This window comes from Microcebus murinus, chromosome 19, assembly GCF_040939455.1.
Source record: "Microcebus murinus isolate Inina chromosome 19, M.murinus_Inina_mat1.0, whole genome shotgun sequence".
NCBI classification, from domain to species: Eukaryota; Metazoa; Chordata; class Mammalia; order Primates; family Cheirogaleidae; genus Microcebus; species Microcebus murinus.
This window is the reverse complement of record NC_134122.1, coordinates 36,891,088-36,905,185: the sequence shown is the minus strand read 5'-3', so window position 1 is coordinate 36,905,185 and position 14,098 is coordinate 36,891,088. Positions and strand designations below refer to the sequence as shown.

Here is a 14,098-nt window from a genome sequence, read left to right as displayed (position 1 = left end):
GCCCAGGGCCAGGCGAAGGAGTTTAGATTTTAACTTCTAGGTAATGGAAAACCTTGATGGGCTTTAAGCCTTAGAAGAGAGGTTAGAGCTAAATATACACATTGGTTAGTCGCCAGGGTAGAGGTGATAGCTGAAGATATGGTCTGATTACACCCACCAGGGAGACAGACAGAGAGAGGGAGAAAAGAATAGGGCTAAGGACAAAGTCCACAGGACCACATCTGTGTCACAGGCCTGGGGAGGTGACCGAGAAGGAGAGGTCACAGGAAGAGACTCAGACGGGCACACTGCTGCAGAAGCTAAGAAAGACAGAATTTCTAAAAGAATTTGGGTTGTTTTTTTTTAATTTTTTTTTTTAAGAAAATCATTGGACTAGCCTCAGGGTCAAAGGGATGCTAAAGTTTGCCCAGAACAACTTCTCATCAAAGAGACTAATATGTCATGTACAGGGCCACGCAGATGATGCAAATAATCTCTATTTACAATAGACTGTGGCTAAACACAGACTCAAAGGAGCCAGTCACCTCACTTCTAACTGATTCCCAGTCAATGCATTTGGCAGAATACTGATTCAAAGTTGACCTGGAGGGGGGCAAGCCAGGGCTCACCAAGCTATGACCTGTAGGCCCAACCTAGGCTATCACTTGTTTTTGGATGGCCCACAACATAAGAATGATTTTTACATTTTAAAAAGTTGGGGGAAAGGCCGGGCGCTGTGGCTCACGCCTGTAATCCTAGCTCTTGGGAGGCCGAGGCGGGCGGATTGCTCAAGGTCAGGAGTTCAAAACCAGCCTGAGCAAGAGCGAGACCCCCGTCTCTACTATAAATAGAAAGAAATTAATTGGCCAACTGATATATATATAAAAAAAAAATTAGGCCGGGCGCTGTGGCTCACGCCTGTAATCCTAGCTCTTGGGAGGCCGAGGCGGGCGGATTGCTCAAGGTCAGGAGTTCAAAACCAGCCTGAGTAAGAGCGAGACCCCGTCTCTACTATAAATAGAAAGAAATTAATTGGCCAACTGATATATATATAAAAAATTAGCCGGGCATGGTGGCACATGCCTGTAGTCCCAGCTACCCGGGAGGCTGAGGCAGAAGGATCACTCGAGCCCAGGAGTTTGAGGTTGCTGTGAGCTAGGCTGACGCCACGGCACTCACTCTAGTCTGGGCAACAAAGTGAGACTCTGTCTCAAAAAAAAAAAAAAAAAAAAAAAAAAATTAGCCGGGCATGGTGGCGCATGCCTGTAGTCCCAGCTACTCGGGAGGCTGAGGCAGGAGGATCGCTTGAGCCCAGGAGTTTGAGGTTGCTGTGAGCTAGGCTGACGCCACGGCACTCACTCTAGCCTGGACAACAAAGTGAGACTCTGTCTCAAAAAAAAAAAAAAAAAAAAAAAAAGTTGGGGGAAAAATAGAATAATATTTGGTGACATGTTAAAAATTACATAAAATTCAAATTGCAGTGTCCATCAATAAATCTTTATTGGAACACAACTGTGTTCATCTGTTTATGTGTCTATAGCTGCTTTTGCATTTCAACAGCTGAGACTATAGGGACTGTAAAGCCTAACATATTTATTATCTGGCCCTTTATAGAAAAAAATTGCCAATCTGTGTTTTGAGCCCTTACAAGAGACTGCTCCAAATAGGAGAAGTGAGTTCTCTGGAGATTCACTAAAAAGGGGAAAGAGGGTAAATTAATGAATCCAGTTAGGGTATAATTTTATACTATGCACTAACATTATCAACCTAAGGGTAAATGAAGTTTCCATTCAACAGAAAACTGTAAGAAATATGTGAATACTAAACACGTATGCTACTGCTCTTCTAAAACCTATTTTGTCTCCTACCACCATGCTCTTGTTCAAGTTGATCTCTCAATGTAGAGGACTGGCTTCCCAGGTTCACGTATTGTCCCCTCTTTGAGGCTGAGCTCCCTTGCTGCCTGGTCCTTAGAGCTGAGAACAGTACCTGGCACATATTAGGGCTCCATAGTATTTGTCAAATTAAGTACATGAATAAAGCTCAAATATCATCTTCACCATAAAATCTTCCCTGATTCCCTTCAGTTGGAAATAATTTCCCCCCAGAACCTCTACAATACTTTCTGTAGACCTGTTCTTAATTTATGAAATTCATCCTAGCACTCTGGGAGGCCGAGGCGGGTGGATTGCTCAAGGTCAGGAGTTGGAGACCAGCCTGAGCAAGAGTGAGACCCTGTCTCTACTAAAAATAGAAACAAATTAATTGGCCAACTACAAATATATAGAAAAAATTAGCTAGGTGTGATGGCACATGCCTGTAGTCCCAGCTACTCGGGAGGCTGAGGCAGGAGGATCGATCGTTTGAGCCAGGAGTTTGAGGTTGCTGTGAGGTAGGCTGACGCCACGGCACTCTAGCCTAGGCAACACAGTGAGACTATGTCTCAAAAAAAAAAAAAAATATGAAATTCATAGGCCTGGCACAGTGGGTCACGCCTATAATCCTAGCACTCAGGTAGGCCAAGGCAGAAGGATGGCTTGAGCTCAGGAGTTCGAGACCAGCCTGAGCAACATAACAAGACCCCATCTCTACCAAAAAGACATTTTTTAAAAAAATTTTCAGTATATATTTCTAAAAGGTACTTTTCTTTAACATGGTCATTTGCATTTTAATTTTAACTATACTACTGTACCTGCCTATATTCAGGTTTGACTGCTAAGTAATCATAAACTATTCCAGAATCAGATCAGGTTAAGACTTAACCATAGGTTAAGATCTGATATGACCTTGTGATGATGCCCTTGCTAATTCATTCCTCATCATTAGCATCATGTCTCTATTATTCAATTTGTTTACGCCTTTCATGATTTGCTCCTATGTATTTCACCAACTTCATTCTCTACTGCTCTTCTCCCCCACAAATACATAGACACACACACACACACACACAACTTATGCTCAAGGAATACAAAGGACTTGTTCCTTATATATGTCATATTTTTACCTCTTTATGCCTTTGCAAATGCTGTTCCCTCTGCCTCGAATCACTACATTCCCCATGTCACAGGGAAATTCTTATTTATTCTTCAAGGTGCAGATCAAATGACCTCCCCTATACTTACTATTTCCTCCCTACCCCACCCAGAGAATTAATCCCACTCCTCTCCTAGAAGTAAACTCCTTCAGGGCAGCTCCTTTAACTGGATGAATTATCTTTACATCTCTGCATCTAGTTAAATGTTTCATGAATTCAGTAAAGTTGAATGCAAACAGTTACTGAGAACTCAACAAGGAATAATACAATAAAACAATTCCAACTTTGTATGCTATTAGTCTAAAATTAAAATCCTTAACCAGCAAGGATGACTATATCCATGAGACAGAATCAGCATCATATATTCTAAAGTTAGAAGAAACCTCAAAACCATCATCTGGGAGCCAAGTACAGTGGCTCATGCCTGTAATCCCTGCAATTCTGGAGGCTGAGGCAGGAGCATTTTTTGAGCCCAGGAATTTGAGATCAGCCTGGGCAACACAGTGAGACCCCATCTCTAAAAAAATAAAAAAATAAGAAAAATTAGCCAGGCCTGGTTGTGGTTGTAGTCTGTAGTCCAAGCTACTCAGGAGGCTGAGGCAGGAGGATAGATTGAAGCCAGGAACTAGAGGATGCAGTGCGCTATGATCACACCACTGCACTCCAGCCTGGGCAACAGAGGAAAGACCATGTCTCTTTTAAAAAAAACAAAACAAAAAAACTATTATCTGGGTCTGGTCCCATGCTTTTCTGTAGAAACAATATTAAGATACTAATACAGGTATATAAGGAAGTATATTCTTCTGTATTAGCTTTACCCAAAGTCACAGAGCTAACTAGGTAAATGTTAAGAGAGCTAAAACTTGGATCTCAAATGCACAGAGACAACATAGAAGAAAAGGTACATAAATTAAGCAGAACTAAATAAGATTAAGCATCTATAAGAACCTAAAGTGGACCCCAGGAAATGGCAAAGATTTTCATCAAGAATTTGGGCCAAAGTTCTGCCAGCTGGACAACACAATATGGGTGATGATTCACTAACAGTGAAAAAAGAAAGTCTGTACTTTCTTTGGGAGACCAGCAGATAGATATAGTTTTCATAAACAGTCAAGTTCCCATCAAGCCAGAGAACTCTAGGCAGCTCCATATCCTACTTTCTCTGTGGCTTGCAAGCCACCCCTTTGGCCCTGGTCCAGGAGGAATCAACCTAATTCATATGACATGGCCGGGGGGGTGGGGTGAGCTTACTATAAAGGCCTAGGAGACAGCAGGTCTATCAGCAGAGAACCAGAGCTTAATGCAATGCAGTTCTGCTGAGCATGGAGGATGAGCCATAGGGAAGTAGAGAGGAAGCCAGGAACAAACACAGGATGTCAGAGGAGCTAAAATGAGATAAATGAGATAGGCTACAGAACATTTTAATGTGCATGAGAATATGCATGAGGCAACACAACCTAACTAAGAATGGGCAATACTCCTGAGAATGACTGACAGGCCCCCCGAGCCTCAGACCTAGTAAGAAGACAAAGCCAGTCGGTCACCAGACCCCGGCACAAGACCTAAAAGAGAAACAAATGGGCACTGTCTTCAAAAGCCTCCCAATCTTGTTGAGATAATCAGAGAAATCATTATTGTGCACGTTTTTTCCAACCATAGGTACCAGCAATAGCTTCAACAAGACCATCAGCTTCAAATATAAAAGGAAATATATATTTCCCCCAGTAGAGCAAGGATTGATTTCCACATCCCAGCTGAACACTGGTCCTGACTTATGGTTCAGAATCATTGACACCTACCTCCTGGGTTGCAATGTGTTCCCAGAGACAGAGAAAATAGGGTGCTTGAGACAAGTCTTACATTGAATTTACTTGGAAGGCTGAATTTTTCCCCACACCCTCCATGGGAGGCTGAGCTGGATTATATCACCTTAATTCTGCCCATGAAATGCTCATGCCAGGGGATGTGCCCTCCACCCCCTCGGATTACAAGGGTTTCAACTCCCTCCCTACTTGATTGAGCTGCAGAGCAAACTCGACCTAAGCTTCCTGTAGCTCTTCCCAACCTGCACTATGAAATCCTCTGCAGCCTTGTTCACTTCCGATTCCTTCTTTTCTTCATTGTCTCTGCCAAGAGTGACTCAAAATTCATGCATATTCAAAGTTCTCAAGGCCATAGGGGGGGAAAATGTGCTGAGTAAGCTCAGTTGCTTCAAAGTAAATTGTGTACATTAGAATTTCACACAAAGAAAAACCGTTGCTGGGGAATGGACTCTGGATTCTTCACATCTGGCTCTTGGGGGGAGGGAGGGGACAGGGCTTGGTGTGGAAGAAATCCTGGTGGGGGGGGTCTATGCTCACACATAGCAGTCCTCAGGCCCAGGCCCAGCCACTGCCTTCTGCAGCTCAGAACAGGACTCCTGCCTGGCTGGCCTCCAGCTGTCCCTCTTGGGCAACCAAAGGGCCAAATGATAAAAAAAGCAACTGCTGACAAGCCCTTCTCATCCCTAGTTCCAAAGTACAAAAGGAAGTTTTCCTTCAGGGCCAGTCACAGGAGGCCTGATTTTGGATAAGAGGAAAAAGACTCCTTGCCCAAACAAGCTCTCTCCCAACGTCTCCATCTATGCACCTCTCACAAGTCATCCGCGATTGAGACCATCTTACCTCCTTCACCTTTGGCTGTCTTCACCTGTGTAAGAACAGATAAAAGCCAGGACAAAGGTGGTGGGGGGCAAGAGTAGTTGAGAGAACAAAGCTTATTGGGCTTTGGGAGGAGGGGCAAGTCTGTTCAGGCCCCTGGGCACTGAAACAGTGCATAACAGATTCTGAGAAGCTTCTGAATCAGAGAGAGTCAAAGAGCCTCCATATTTGGATGGTGTGGTACATGATACTGGAGATAAAAAAATGAAAAAAAAAAAAAAGAGTCTCCATGTAACTAGGGATAGGGTCTCTCCTTGGTCAATGCACTTACCATACATTTTATGATTTTATGATTTTTTTTAAAGTCATTCTTCTGGGAACCCGAGATTTATGTATGTCACCTAGGTTACAGCAGGCAATTTTTTTTTTATTCAGGTGAAGAGTAAACTGCTGACTGGTAGACATATAACAACCAAATGCATAAGCCAAATTAACAGCAACAAAAGATGAACCGGACTCACGTTTCTCCAGTGCTGGGTTCCTAGGAGACGACAGTCTTCTCCTCCTGGTCCTTTCCTGAATAAAAATGCAGTACAAATTTCTGGCTATAGATTTCTTTAAGAAATGATTGTGCAAGAGCAAGAAAAGCCTAGAAAGAGAGAATGAGGAAATGAACATTAAGGTGTAGACATATAACAAGAAAGAGAGAGACTTCTGGCTTCAGTCGCCCTCCTAGCACAAAACAGGTCAGATGTAAAGTTTCAAGTTTCCTAAGACTGCATCCTCAGAGAAATGCTTCACTCCTACCTTGCTCAAGCACTGGGAAGGTGGCAGAGGGAAAATATATTCATTTCTGTGGTTTGATTCTGCAAAAGCTTCAGGTCTGACGGGGAACCGCCTACACCTGATTAGCAGGTACACAGACAAGGGAAAGGAAAACACTGCTACTTGACTTTTTCCTTTTAATTGGGCATGTATTAAATCATGTGACAATTTAAGAAGTCCCTTCTCTTTTGTTTCACTAACATGAAAATGGCAGGACTGTGATCATTACTATGTTGAAATCCTACCTGGAAGTTTTAATAAAATACAGAAATCTTGAAATTTACATTCCTCCCTGGCCTACCATCCAATACCAAACATTAACTCAAATGAATCACAGACCTAAACACAAAAGCTAAAACTAGAAAGCTTCTAAAACAAAAGAGAAAAATTTCTCAACTGTGGTTGGTAGCCTCTCTAATGGCCCCCAGTGGACCTACCTCCTGTATTACCCTCCCCTTGACGTGGGCTGAAATTAGTGACTTTTTTTTAAAGTCATTCATGTCCCCTGCCACCACCACCACCTCTCTTGCTCTGAGGGAAGGCAACTGCTATGCTGTGAGCTGCCCTATGGAGAGGCCCACGTGCCAAGCACTGAGAGGTCTCCAGCCAACGGCCAATGGGGAACTGAGGCCCCCAGTTCAACAATCCTCCCCCAATAAAGCATTCAGATGAGTTGGCCTTGGCCCAACTGCAACCTCTAAGAGACCAAGCCAGAACCACTCAGTTTAGCTGCTTCCAGATTTTTGACCCACAGAAACTATGTCAAAAACAAAATAAATGTTTGTTGTTTTAAGCTGCTGAATGTTGGGCTAATTTGTTATACAGCAATATATAGCTAACACAAAACCTTGAGGGAGACAAAAATTTCTTAAATAAAACACAAAAAGCATGAATGATAAAAGCAAAAATGACAGATTTGACTCTATCAAAATTAAAAACTTCTGCCAGGCTCGGTGACTCACGCCTGTAATCCTAGCACTCTGGGAGGCTGAGGCGGGTGGATTGCTAGAGGTCAGGAGTTCGAAACCAGCCTGAGCAAGAGTGAGACCCCGTCTCCACTATAAATAGAAAGAAATTAATTGGCCAACTAATATATATAGAAAAAATTAGCCAGGCATGGTGGTGCATGCCTGTAGTCCCAGCTACTCGGAAGGCTGAGGCAGCAGGATTGCTTGAGCCCAGGAGTTTGAGGTTGCTGTGAGCTAGGCTGATGCCACAGCACTCACTCTAGCCTGGACAACAAAGTGAGACTGTCTCAAAAAAAAAAAAAAAATTTAAAAACTTCTGTTCTTCAAAACACACCATTAAAGAAAAAAGGAAGAAAAGACAAGCCACAGAATGGGAGAAAATATTTATAATACATGTATCTGACAAAGGACTTGTATTCAGAATATATAAAGCTTTTTTTTTTTTTTTTTTGAGACAGAGTCTCGCTTGTTGACCAGGCTAGAGTGAGTGCTGTGGCGTCAGCCTAGCTCATAGCAACCTCAAACTCCTGGGCTCAAGCAATCCTTCTGCCTCAGCCTCCCGAGTAGCTGGGACTACAGGCATGCGCCACCATGCCCAGCTAATTTTATATATATATTAGTTGGCCAATTAATTTCTTTCTATTTATAGTAGAGACAGGGTCTTGCTCTTGCTCAGGCTGGTTTCGAACTCCTGACCTCGAGCAATCTGCCCGCCTCAGCCTCCCAGAGTGCTAGGATTACAGGCGTGAGCCACCGCGCCCGGCTAAGAATTCTTCACCTTTTGATATAATGAGCTGAAAAAAGCTAAAAAAGAATAAAAAAAAGAGAAAAATTTAAAAAAAAGAATTCTTACAACTCGGTAAGACAAACAACCCATTAAAAATGATTAAATGATTTGAATAGATATTTCGAAAAAGAAGATATGTAAACAAACTCAAAAGGATGACTAAAATTAAAAGAGTGACAATACCAAGTATTGGTGAAGACGTGGAACAATTATAACTCTTGTATATTGCTGGTGGCTATGTAAAATGGTATAACCATTTTGGAAAACAGTTTGGTAGTTTCTTATAAAGAAACATATATACTTACCATAAGACCCAGCAATCCCACTCTTGGAGATTTATCCAAGAGAAATGAAAACATATGCATGGCAGATTTATTTGTGATTACCGCAAACTGGAAACAACCCAAATGAACACCAAGAGATAAATGGATAAACGAATTGTGGTACATCCCTACAATAGAACACTACTCAGGAATAGAAAGGAATGAATTACTGATACATGCTACAACAAAGATAAATATAAAAACATTATACTGACCAAAAGAAGCCAGGCACAAAAGAGTACATATTATATGTACCATTTATATGAAACCCTAGAAAATACAGGCCAGGCGCGGTGGCTCACGCCTGTAATCCTAGCTCTCTGGGAGGCGGAGGCGGGCGGATCGCTCGAGGTCAGGAGTTCGAAACCAGCCTGAGCAAGAGCGAGACCCCGTCTCTACTATAAATAGAAAGAAATTAATTGGCCAACTAATATATATAGAAAAAATTAGCCGGGCATGGTGGCACATGCCTGTAGTCCCAGCTACTTGGGAGGCTGAGGCAGAAGGATGGCTTGAGCCCAGGAGTTTGAGGTTGCTGTGAGCTAGGCAGACGCCACAGCACTCACTCTAGCCTGGGCGACAAAGTGAGACTCTGTCTCAAAAAAAAAAAAAAAGAAAAAAAAGAAAATACAAATGCCATAATGACAAAGGTCAGATCAGCAGGACTAGGGGTAGAGGTGGCAAGCTGACTGGAGATGCCCTGGGAAACTTTTAGGAGTGATGGAAAGGTTTTATTGTGGTGGCAATTACAAGTGTGTATACATTTGTTCAAATTCATCAAAATGTGCCCTTAAACTGGGTACACTCTATTGCATTAAATTGTATATCAATAAAACACCGGGTTTACAAAGTTGTTAGTCATGTATCAAATTTGAAAATTTTCAAAATCCTGACTACTTTGTTTCACCAACATAAAAGTGGCAGGACTATGATCATTATATTGAAAACCTGCCTGTCTGTTGTAATAAAATACAGAAATCTTGGATTTTATAATTTTCTTGCCTGATCCTCAGTCCAATACCAGTCATCAACTATTCAAAGAGCAACTATAATATGCAAATCACATACAAAGAAAATATAGTAAACACTGGGTATCTATTCAAAGGAAAAGAACTCATTATATCAAAAAGATACCTGTACTCCTGCATTTATCACAGCACTATTCCCAAGACAAAGATATGGAATCAACCTAAGTGTCCATCAACAGGTAACTGGATAAAGAAACGGTGGTGTGTGTGTGTGTATACATACATATACGCACGCACACATACACATACACACACACACAGAGAATACTACTCAGCCACAAAAAAGAAAGAAATCATGTCTTTTGCAGCAACATGGATGGAACTGAAGGCCATTCTCTCAAATGAAACAACTCAAAAACAGAAAGTCAAATACCCCATGCTCTCACAAGTGGGAGCTAAATAATGTGCAAACGTGGACATGGAGAATGGCATAATAGACACTGGAGACCCAAAAAGGGTGGCAGGGTGGAAGAGGGTGCGGGAGGAGAAACTACTAAATGGGTACAAGGTGCACTACTTGGGTGACGGCCACACGCAAAGCCCAGGCTTCCCCACTACGCAATACATCCATGCAACAAAATGCACTTGCACCCCCTAAATCTATAAAGATTTAAAAAAGAAAATATAGTAAACAACTTTAATGAATGAAAGCATTATTTATTTAATTCCCAACTTGAAGTCGTATCTTTATAACCATCTATCTGGTAAGTACTCACTTAAAATTCCAATTCTAATGGGAAAGAAGATGACAAAGTCAGACAACTTTCAACTGCAAATTTCAAGGATTTTCCTAATTTTGCACTGCAGATTCTCCTATGCAGGATTGCATCATTCATTCACGCTGTTTGGTAACAGGCAGCTGCGGGGCAAGACAAGTGAAGCTACCCAAAAATCAAATTAGTGAAAAGCCAGTCTTGAAAGCCCAGGAAACAATTTGCCTATGCTGATTAAGAAAAAATAAATACAGAATCAGAGAGGTGCTGGACCAGGAAAAGGCAAGACGGGTAAGTCAGAGAGCTGGGCACACAGGGAGAGGACGTGCCGGGACTCACCCGGCGCCGCAGCTCCTTCCTGGGCCGCCGCCGCCTCCCGCGCTCCCGCGGCTGCAACCTCCGCGGGCCGGGCCGGCTGGCTCGGCGGTTCAGGCCCGGAGTCCCGCGCGAGGCGACCTGCGCAGACAGGCAGAGCCGTCACCGAGCCCTCTCGGGAGATCTGCCGATAAGTGGGACGGCTTCCGAGCAGCTCTGCATGTGCTCTCCTAAGCTGGAGACGCCAGGTCTCGGCTCCGCAAAGCCGGGTGGGGAGGAAGCTTGGCCCCGCCCCCAGGGGAGGGCCCGAGCCCGCCCCTCCCCCTGCCCCCTCCCCCGACTCCGGGGGCTCGAGGCCTGCGGACCCCGAGGCGCGTCCCGGTGCAAAGCCGAGACCCGCGGCGCGTCCACTTCGCGCGGGACGCACAGAAGAGCTCCCCGAACTTGAGAAGCCGCTCCGCGCTGCCGCCACCACTTGGGATAGGGGTACGTGAAGAAACAGGAAGGGACCTCTGCGCTGATTTTGCAATTAATGAAAGCCCCAAGTCCCTTGGGGCCCTTTTCTGAAATCCACGTTTGGCTTTATGCCCGCGTAGGAACGCTGGTCCCAAAGGAACTTCAAAATCTGCATATAATCGCAACTAAAATACGGAAAACCATGATTGACAAAATACGTCTTAGCTCCTTTTTCTTTCTTGTTTTAAAATTTTTTCTTCTAGGTATCATTCGCCTAGTTCCTTTTATGTTGACTACAGCAAATAAGGGGTGTTGCCCCCAAACATTTACCCCTGGGCGCAGCTGGCTGGAGCCGGGCATTGTGGTCCACCCTAAAACACAGCCTGAGACCTCAGACGCTGACAGTCCCCGCTCCAGCCTCCCTCTAAGCTGGTGACCCGAGCACAGAGGACACAAGTGCTGGGGCAGAACACCTGGTCGCAGCATCCCTCACCTTTAGCTAGAGAACCCCTCAAAACACAACTCTATTTAGTAACAAGAGCCCTGATGTCCTTTACTTGGATGTACCTTTTAAGTTCAATATTCCCAGATTTTATTAGTAAGAAAATGGTTGCAGGTTTGAGATGCCCAGTTTAATTTCCCCCAGGCCCACCAGAGATGCTTCTGATGATGGATGTAGAGGATGAATTCTGATGTTTTTAAATAATGAGGTAAAAATATTCTACAATTAATGAAGGGGAGGGAAGGCAAAATAAGGGATCTGAAATAATCTAATCAAGAACGTGAATATGTTTTCTAGTGATTTTGAAATAAGTATAATAAAGAAAACAAGATTTTTTTAATTATTATTTTTTGTAGAGAAGGGGTCTCTCTATGTTGCCCAGGCTGGTCTCAAACTCTTGGCCTCAAGCGATCCTCCAGCCTCAGCCTCCAAAAGTGCTGGGACTGCAGGGGTGAGCCACAGCACCCAACAGGAAATAAGATGTTAAACACCATATGTTTGTATCTAAGTGTCAGTGGTAATTGAGAATTTATTTCAAAGGGAAAAGAAACTCAAGTACAATACATGTGAATGACTAGAGTTAATTTATGCTGTTATTCATATTTCATAGATATTGAATATTAAATAAAATTCATATAAAACATTGAATAAAATCTGTCAGCCATTCATAGCCCTGGTATCCACCTCACACTCACACTTAAACTAATGCTTGTGGGCACGAGTTGGCAGTGTTGCAGGCCCCATCACCTAGAGCACATTACCATATTTTAAAAAAAAATAATTGTCCAGAAGAAACTAAGTGGTCAAATATACATATAACAATTAGGAAGTAATTTTGCCAGACAAAGCATAACTGTATAAACAGATTAAAATATGTTTCATTGTTGTTCTTGATGGAATAATGTTAAGTAGCACACATGAATCAAATACAATACAATATAATGAAGTCATAATAAAAATATTAGCAAATTTTAAAATTTTTATTATTTTTTGAGACAGAGTCTCACTCTGTTGCCTGGGCTAGAGTGCCGTGGTGTCAGCCTAGCTCACAGCAACCTCAAATTCCTGGACTCAAGCAATCCTTCTGCCTCAGCCTCCTGAATAACTGGTACTACAGGCATGCACCACCATGCCCGGCTAATTTTTTTCTATATATTTTTAGTTGGCCAATTAATTTATTTCTACTTTTAGTAGAGACGGGGTCTCGCTCTTGCTCAGGCTGGTCTGGAACTCCTTAACTTAAAGGATCCGCCCACCTCGGCCTCCCAGAGTGCTAGGATTACAGGCGCGAGCCACCGCGCACAGCCCAGCAAATTATTTTGCAAGGTTTCAATCACAAGTGGTTAGTAAAAAGTAATACAGGTATATGGAAATGATATGCCATTAAAAATAAAAGGTAGGCCGGGCGCGGTGGCTCACGCCTGTAATCCTAGCTCTCTGGGAGGCCGAGGCGGGCGGATTGCTCAAGGTCAGGAGTTCAAAACCAGCCTGAGCAAGAGCAAGACCCCATCTCTACTATAAATAGAAAGAAATTAATTGGCCAACTGATATATATATATATATAATTAGCCGGGCATGGTGGCACATGCCTGTAGTCCCAGCTACTCGGGAGGCTGAGGCAGTAGGATCGCTTGAGCCCAGGAGTTTGAGGTTGCTGTGAGCTAGACTGACGCCACGGCACTCACTCTAGCCTGGACAACAAAGCAAGACTCTGTCTCAAAAAAATAAAAAATAAAAAAAAAATAAAAATAAAAGGTAATACAGATAATAACTATTGTCCCGAACAATTTTCTATAGATCACATTTTTGTAAGCTAACAAATTTTCTAATGATTAATTAGGTTAGAATCATGTACTCCATTTAAATCATTTAGTGCTAATAAAACAGTCTTCTAAAATATAGTGAATTGGAACAATCAGTCTAGAAAACAATATCGTATTGTTCAATAACATTGAACATGCACGTTTGCTTTTATGACCTAGCAATTCTGAGGAATGCACTCAGAAAGAACTTTCGTATGAGTAGCAGGTGTCACGCATAAGAATGTTCACAGAGGCTGGGCATGGTGGCTCACGCCTGTAATCCTAGCACTTTGGGAGGCCGAGGCGGGTGGATTGCTCAAGGTCAGGAGTTCAAAACCAACCCGAGCGAGACCCCGTCTCTACCAAAAATAGAAATAAATTAATTGACCAACTAAAAATATATATACAAAAAATTAGCCGGGCATGGCGCACGCCTGTAGTCCCAGCTACTCGGGAGGCTGAGGCAGTAGGATCACTGAGCCCCGGAGATTGAGGTTGCTGTGAGCCAGGCTGACACCACGGCACTCAATCTAGCCTGGGCAACAAAGTGAGACTCTGTCTCAAAAAAAAAAAAAAAAAGAATGTTCACAGCAACACTGAACATTCACAGTCACTGTGACACCCAAGTTGTCATTGGAAACTTTAAAAAGAGAGTATCTTTTTTTTTTTTTTTTTTTTTGAGACAGAGTCTCACTTTGTTGCCCAGGCTAGATTGAGTGCTGTGGCG

The 14,098-nt window shown here is 42.9% G+C and overlaps 1 protein-coding gene across 3 annotated transcripts in view; it reads right to left on the bottom strand.

Moving 5' to 3' along the window:
- The window catches only part of PSPH (phosphoserine phosphatase), a 35,334-nt gene that overhangs the window by 7,859 nt on the left and 13,377 nt on the right, over nucleotides 1–14,098 (bottom strand). The window contains exons 1-2 of one of the 3 annotated variants that reach the window (XM_075995396.1): nucleotides 10,636–10,898; nucleotides 6,174–6,301 (exon numbers count right to left, since the gene is read on the bottom strand). The gene's annotated coding sequence lies outside the window, so the exon portion shown is untranslated. Of the gene's footprint in view, nucleotides 1–6,173; nucleotides 6,302–10,635; nucleotides 10,899–14,098 lie in introns of those variants that run through there. The other 2 variants (XM_075995395.1, XM_075995397.1) reach the window with 2 other exon arrangements.